Genomic DNA, 6,557 nt, shown 5'->3' on the forward strand with positions numbered 1-6,557 from the left:
GCAGACGCTCAACGACTGAGCCACCCAGGCGCCCCGATGAGCTCCTCCTTCTTATTTTCTCCAGTGACTCTCAGTGTTATGACCAAGGCTTCCCACTATTATTTGCTGATCACGCTTTTGGCTGTGTTTTGAGGCCGAAGCTTCAAACCAGCATTAACTGCAGAAATTCACTCCGTCGTCCCTTGCTTGGGATGAATGGACGTCTACTCTTTTTTTTTTTTTTTTTTAAGATTTTATTTATTTATTTGACAGAGAGAGACACAGCGCTAGAGAGAACACAAGCAGGGGAAGTGGGAGAGGGAGAAGCAGGCTTCCCGCTGAGCAGGGAGCTGGATGCAGGGCTCGATCCCAGGACCCTGGAATCACAACCTGAGCAGAAGGCAGACGCTTAACGACTGAGCCACCCAGGCGCCCCTGGAGGTCTACTCTTAATAATCCTTGAGAAGGAGGCTCTGAAACTCCCTCCAGGAGCCTCTCGGATGTCAGCCAGGGATCTCCACGTCTGGCCTCTCTCTGGGCATTTGGGCAGCGTGTTCTCTGGGCCAGGCTGATGAGCAGAGGACGTCTGTGCTCCCCTTTGGATGAAGCCACCTTGAACCCAGCTGTGGACGGGCTGCTTCAGAAGAGCTGATGGAACCTGTGGAAAATAAATCCTTCCAGGCTCTGCCCCTGGAGTTCCCGGTCCCCTAAATCAGGAGCTGGGCCAAAAACGTGTATGGTTTTGAAGTGCTCCAGGTGATTTTGATAGGCAGCCAGTTTGGGGAAAGAGTGCTTGGCTTGCTTTGAAGTGGCCGGGTTCAAATAGAATACTTGTAAGCACACCTCTTCTCCCCTACCACTTTATTCTCTAATGACACATTTTTCTGGAGTAGTGGTTAAAGCGGGGACTTTGGAATGAGAAGAACTTGGGGTGAATGTGCAGGTCACTTAACCTCCCTCTCTCTGCAGGCATCGGTTACCTTATCTGTAGCAGGGGGGTGGATCTTCGCATCTCTCTTGTGACAGCTTAATCCATGTGGAACACAGGGCCGGATCCATAATCAGGAGCTGTTGTGACAAATACTGGTAATGCCTACAAATTAACCAGATGCCAGGACGCTTGCTGCAGTCTAGCGTGAGTAGTTGGGGAAGGTTCAGCAGTTTCTGGTGACCTGAATCCTGTCTCAGGGATGGTTGGCACCTGCCCTGGACCTTGGGCTTGTGCATGGTTGAGGGCCGACTTCACTGGGTCTCAAGCTCGCCTGCATCGTCCCGTCCCGTGGATGGTGGCAGGGGTGTCTGAAACGAGGGGCGATTCTGAGCGTCCATTCCTCCGTGCGGCACAGCGGCAGTGTATGTACTCCATAAGCAAGTCCTCGTGGACCTTCTGTCTAGAATCTGCCTTAGCATGGGAGCAGGGGTGGGGGGAGCCCGTATGTAACTCATAGCCTACCTTCGAAGCTGTTCTGGAAGGTTTTAGGTTATGCAGCCTCCTTCCAAAGCAGCAAGGAGCCCGGCCTCTCTCTTCTTGAGGCCTCGGAGACGTACTTCCACCCGTCTGCTCTGGTTCAGGGTTGTTGGCTATGCACCTGTGTGGAGATTCCTTAGCCATACTGTGGCTCAAAACACCACAAATCTATTGTCTTACAGTTCTGGAGGTCAGAGGTCCTAAGATGAAGGCGTTGGCGGGGCTGTTCCTTCTGGAGGTTCTAAGGGAAAGTCTGTTTTCTTGCTTTTTCCAGCATCCTGAAGCTGCCCACATTCCTTGGCTTCTAGCCCCATTTCCCGCCTTCAAAGCCAGCAGCGAAGTGTCTTCCACCAATCTCTCTCTCTCTTTCTCTCTCTGGCCCTCCTGCTCAGAAGGACCCTTGTGGTTCCACAGGCCTGCCAGTTAATCCAGGGTGATATCTCCCTCTCAAAACCTTTAATCACATCTGCAAAGCCCCTTTTACGATGTAAGGTGATATATTCACAGGTTCTGGGAATTAGGACGCGGACACATCTGGGGGCCCACTCGGCTGTTTGGTGATAATGTGTGCAAGGTGCTTGGCATGGCGCCTAACATAGTCAGCACTTAGTATGCCCCTGCTGTAACCGTGATTAAGTATCCTGGCTAAGGGATGCCACTTCATTTTATCTTTCTTCACAGTGCTTGTGTTCTGATAATACTTTATGACCTTTATATATTTATTACGATTACAAGCGGCTGTTACTTGTTGAGCTTTACTACGTATCAGCTGCCGTGTGATTCCCACTTTAGAAAGTAGCATTTGGACTTCAGAGACATTGAGTAAATCTTACAAGGTTTCCCATCTGGCGAGAACCAAGGTCTGTTTCACGCTAACACCCTGACTTCGGTGACCTCATTTTGTTGTCCCCGTGCTTCTTGGACTCAGCTGATTTCACAGCGTTGGAGCACAGTGGTGGAGAAGGCCAGTGCCTTGGGAGGCAGGAGGGCCTTCCCCACCCGCCCAGTCCGCTTCCTCCTGTTAGACTGTGGGCTCAGCACATTTGTTTTTGGAGCCTGAAATCCCCTTCTCGCTTCCACCCATATTTGGGCTGAGTCAGGCAGCACTGTGGCGGGCCGGGCCCTGGGCCGCTGCCCCTCCCTGGCTCTGTGCTATTGAGGTGACCTTTGGCCCTCTCTGGGCTGAGGGGCTTCCAGGCCCTTCCCTCAGCCCCCAGCTAGTCTGGGACCAACAAGCCAGCTCTGGGCACAGCCGAGGAGCCAGCCCTTGTGCCGTTGCGTTGGTTTGTCACTCAGACGAGCCAGGCCTCAGGCGCTGCAGTGTGTGGCCTGGGCTGGGGCTTGGGCACCCTGCCTGAGCCGGCAAGGCTGCCTACCACGTCCCTGCCTCCTCCTCTGAGTTTCCATCCACGCGAGCTTCCTTTCTTCTGAGCGCCTGCTCCAACTCCCTCCAAGATAGCTTTCCCTCTTCAGCCTGTCGTTCTCCAGGGGCCTCTGTATGCTACCGAATGACGTCTCTCTTGGTAACCTTCTTTTTATGGCCAAGCGGGGAAGAGCATGGACCCTGGCATCAGACATCCCCAGTTCGAGTCCCGACTCCCCCTTTTAGCAGCTCTCGTTCAACCTTGGGTAAAGTACTTGACTTTTCTCAGCCACCATGTCCTGTTCTGTTTTCGGCGCAGTCCCTTAGAGCGAACGAGTGCGTAATAATAGCGAGTTATTACTTCAGTCAGCTTTTCTCAGCAAGGTGAAAAGAAATCCAATTAAACTAACTCACTGAAAAACGTGAATGGCCGTAGGATTGAGCCTCCCAGAGAGAGACTTCTTTTCCAGCAAATGCTTAAGTCCTTGACTGGTAGCGGGATGATAAAGAAGGACGCAGTGCCTTCCTTTCATTCCCTTGGTGGGAGTGGGTGAGGGAAGCCAGCAGGTGTGTGGGCAGGGCGTTTGCAGGGCCCTGTCTTTTCTGGGTGTCCTCCTGCAGTCGCTGATCGCCAGAGGGAAGGGACAAACTTTCTCGCACCCCTTTGCCACCCCAGGCCAGGCTTTGTTAATGTTTTGTCTGTCTGACGAAAGCATGGGTGCTGGAAGCCCAGAGGGGCACTTTGGTTCTAGAAGGAAAGGAAGCTGGCCCAGCTGGAAGGATGTGCTCCCCACAGGGTCCCTCATGTCTCCAGGTCAGACAAGGCACTGACCCTTACCAGTGGTCCCCGGCCCCGCCTGACATCTGGCTCCTGCAGGGGGCTGTTGGTGTGCGCTCTGGGGTCCCGTCTGGTTGTGGCCTGGGGCGCCCTGTCCGTTCCACAAATCCAGGGTCCCTTTTCTTCCCCAGAACCCTCTGTGGGGCGTTCTGTCTCTCTTTCAAAATCTGGCTCCCATGTCCCTGACTCTGGCTGCCTGACTTTCTTTCCTGGGGGCGTTCCTGGGTGGGGGTCTGGCTTCTTCACGCTGCCTAGAAAGTAATTGTACGTCTGTCTCCTGGGCTGGCATGGAGCTCCCTGGGGGCAGGAGTGTGGCTTACCCACCTTTGTGTCCCCCACGTCTAGCACGAGGTCGGCCGTGGGGCCTGGGCACGCGCTTCACCTGGCCATCTGCCCTTTCTCGGCTTCATGCTTACCTTCTGAGAGAGCACCCGTGACTTCTCGTTGCCTGTGGGAATCCAGGAATTATTGACCGGTGGTGTTCAAAGAGTTTTCCAGTGTATCTTCACCTTGCCAATTTCCACGTTTCTCCTTTGAAGCTCCCAGGTTAGGGAGGGACGTACAACACAGATGTCAGGGGAGTTGTAAACGTTCCCCAAGGGAGGGAACTGACATCTGGTCTCCCATAGGCTGACCCCTGCCTCCCCTTCCAGCCTCAGCCCTGGCAGGGCTGCCCCTCGTCACCCCCCGCCCCCTCCTCAGCGCTCCCTCCCCATTGAGACCATTCCTGCCGTTCTCAGAGCTGGGCCCTGAGGAGTCGGCTGAGCAGAGGCAGGTTTTCAGTCTGCCATGCCCCTGGCCCGTCCTTGTTCCCCGTTCCCCGAGGGAGACGGCTCCACGGGCAGACCATGGTTTTAGGTCATGGATGACGGGCAGGAGCGCCTCTTGGAACCAGGCAGTCCAGCCCTGGTCATGCCCGAATGTTGCCAAAGGGTTGCCTCGATCGGCCTGACTTGCTGATCTTTTAAGGTTAAGTCTTATTCCTCCTGGCGCGGCCCCAGAGCACCTTTGAGGAGAGACACGGGTCTTACGGTGCCGAAGGGATGGATGCTGAACAGCATCGTGTGGCTTCATGGGGCGATGCCCAGTTACCCTGAGCGACCTTGCCTCTTGTCACCGTCCCCACAGGGCAGCCCTGCTGAAGAGCAGCTGTTACTTAAAACACATCTCATGAGCTGCGATTTAACGACAAATTAATTTCAGTAATTGTGATTGCATCACTGAAGTTCATTTGAACTTTCTGTGATGATTCTTATTTCCCCCATTAGATTAGGATCTTCTTCACTGAGCCAGCCTCTCAGATGCCGTGGATCCCACAGCGCCTTGTCTGTAGAGCTTTGTCAGTCAGGTAGTCCTGGTAACGTCGCACCAGAATGAATGCTGAAGACAACGAAGTGCTTGTCACGCTGCCCCAATCTGGATCTATTTTGCTCTCTAGCCTTTCCCCCTGGGAGAAAGTCACGGGGTGGCCCCTGCCGTGCATTACAGAATCACAGGAGTCGTTTGGACCTTTGCTTGGCAGGCCGTCCCGCGGTCTCTACAGATGTGGGGAGCAGCGTCCACACGGCATGACTGTGGGGTGGTGTTCGTGCTGCGAAGTATTTGGACTGGGCCTCCTGGAGTTGTCTGGAGAGCCCACCTGCTTCAGAGGGACAGCCACTTGAAAAGCAGTTCATTAGTTACCAAATCCATCGTAGGACATAAACAGGAGTAAACATTTGTCAGTTCACTTCCCATCTGTCCAGATGAATCTTTCTTTCTTTTTTTTTTAAAGATTTTATTTATTTATTTATTTATTTATTTATTTATTTATTTATTTATTTATTTATTTATTTGACAGAGAGAGACACAGCAAGAGAGGGAACACAAGCAGGGGGAGTGGGAGAGGGAGAAGCAGGCTTCCCGCTGAGCAGGGAGCCCGACGCGGGACTTGATCCCAGGACCCTGGGATCACGACCCGAGCCGAAGGCAGGTGCCTAATGACTGAGCCACCCAGGCGCCCCGGACGAATCTTTCTTCCCATTTCTCCTTGATATTTTTACACCTCTTCTTGTTTGCACACATCATTGCTGTCTAGCTATTGTCCAGAGTAGTCTATTGTTTTGTGCTTTGCTTTTTTACCCCCTTTCCAGGCTGGGTTATGAACTTTTCTGGGCTAGCCACGGTCCTTGTCATTGTAGATGGCTGGATTACTGCAGTGAGTTATTTGACCACTCAACAATCAGCTTCTCCGGCCCCCAGCGTTTCACTATCCTAACAAATGGGCCGAAGGCAAAGGGAGCTCTTACTCTGTGATCTCTGTGTCCGTCACTTAATTACCTCATTTATTTCTGCTGACAGTTATTTATGGAACGGAGACTCAGACTGGCTAGGTGACAATAATGAGCTAATGTTCATTGAACTCTTACTGTGTATCAGGCACTTTGCTAAGAACTTCTCATGTCATATCTCCTGGCTCGTTGCTCCTTATAAAGTGCGTACGACATTTCCCTACTACAGGGGATGATGTAAGTTTCAGGGGATGTTGCCATGCTTTGCACAGGGCACGAGTCCGAAGTTGGAGAGGACAGGTTCAAACCTGGGTGTGTCTGTCTAACACTCGTGGTCAGTATAACATCAGCTCCGAGACGGTGAATTAGTTTCCTTCTGTGTTTGTTCTCTGCCATGTGCCCAGTGCTGGGAACGCCTGGCACGTAGTTGGTGCTTAATGAATGCTTGGTTAATGAATGACTAAATGGTCTTAACATGATGTAAACAGCCAGAGGTCATGTTCCTCTGGCTCCCGAGTCTTTGTTTTTCCACTACATCAGTGTATGGGGGAGTAGAAAATAAAAATAAATAAATAAAGGAATATATATGTAAATAAAAGAATATGTATAGATATGTTTATGAATTTGTATATATATATA

General features: G+C 52.1%; 1 protein-coding gene across 1 annotated transcript in view; it reads left to right on the plus strand.

Annotated features, from left to right (window-relative positions):
* Nucleotides 1–6,557, plus strand: part of LIPA (lipase A, lysosomal acid type) — a 30,026-nt gene that overhangs the window by 12,641 nt on the left and 10,828 nt on the right. The window lies entirely within an intron of this gene.

The sequence above is a fragment of the Leptonychotes weddellii genome, chromosome 6 (genome assembly GCF_054177405.1).
Source record: "Leptonychotes weddellii isolate Sample4059 chromosome 6, ASM5417740v2, whole genome shotgun sequence".
NCBI classification, from domain to species: Eukaryota; Metazoa; Chordata; class Mammalia; order Carnivora; family Phocidae; genus Leptonychotes; species Leptonychotes weddellii.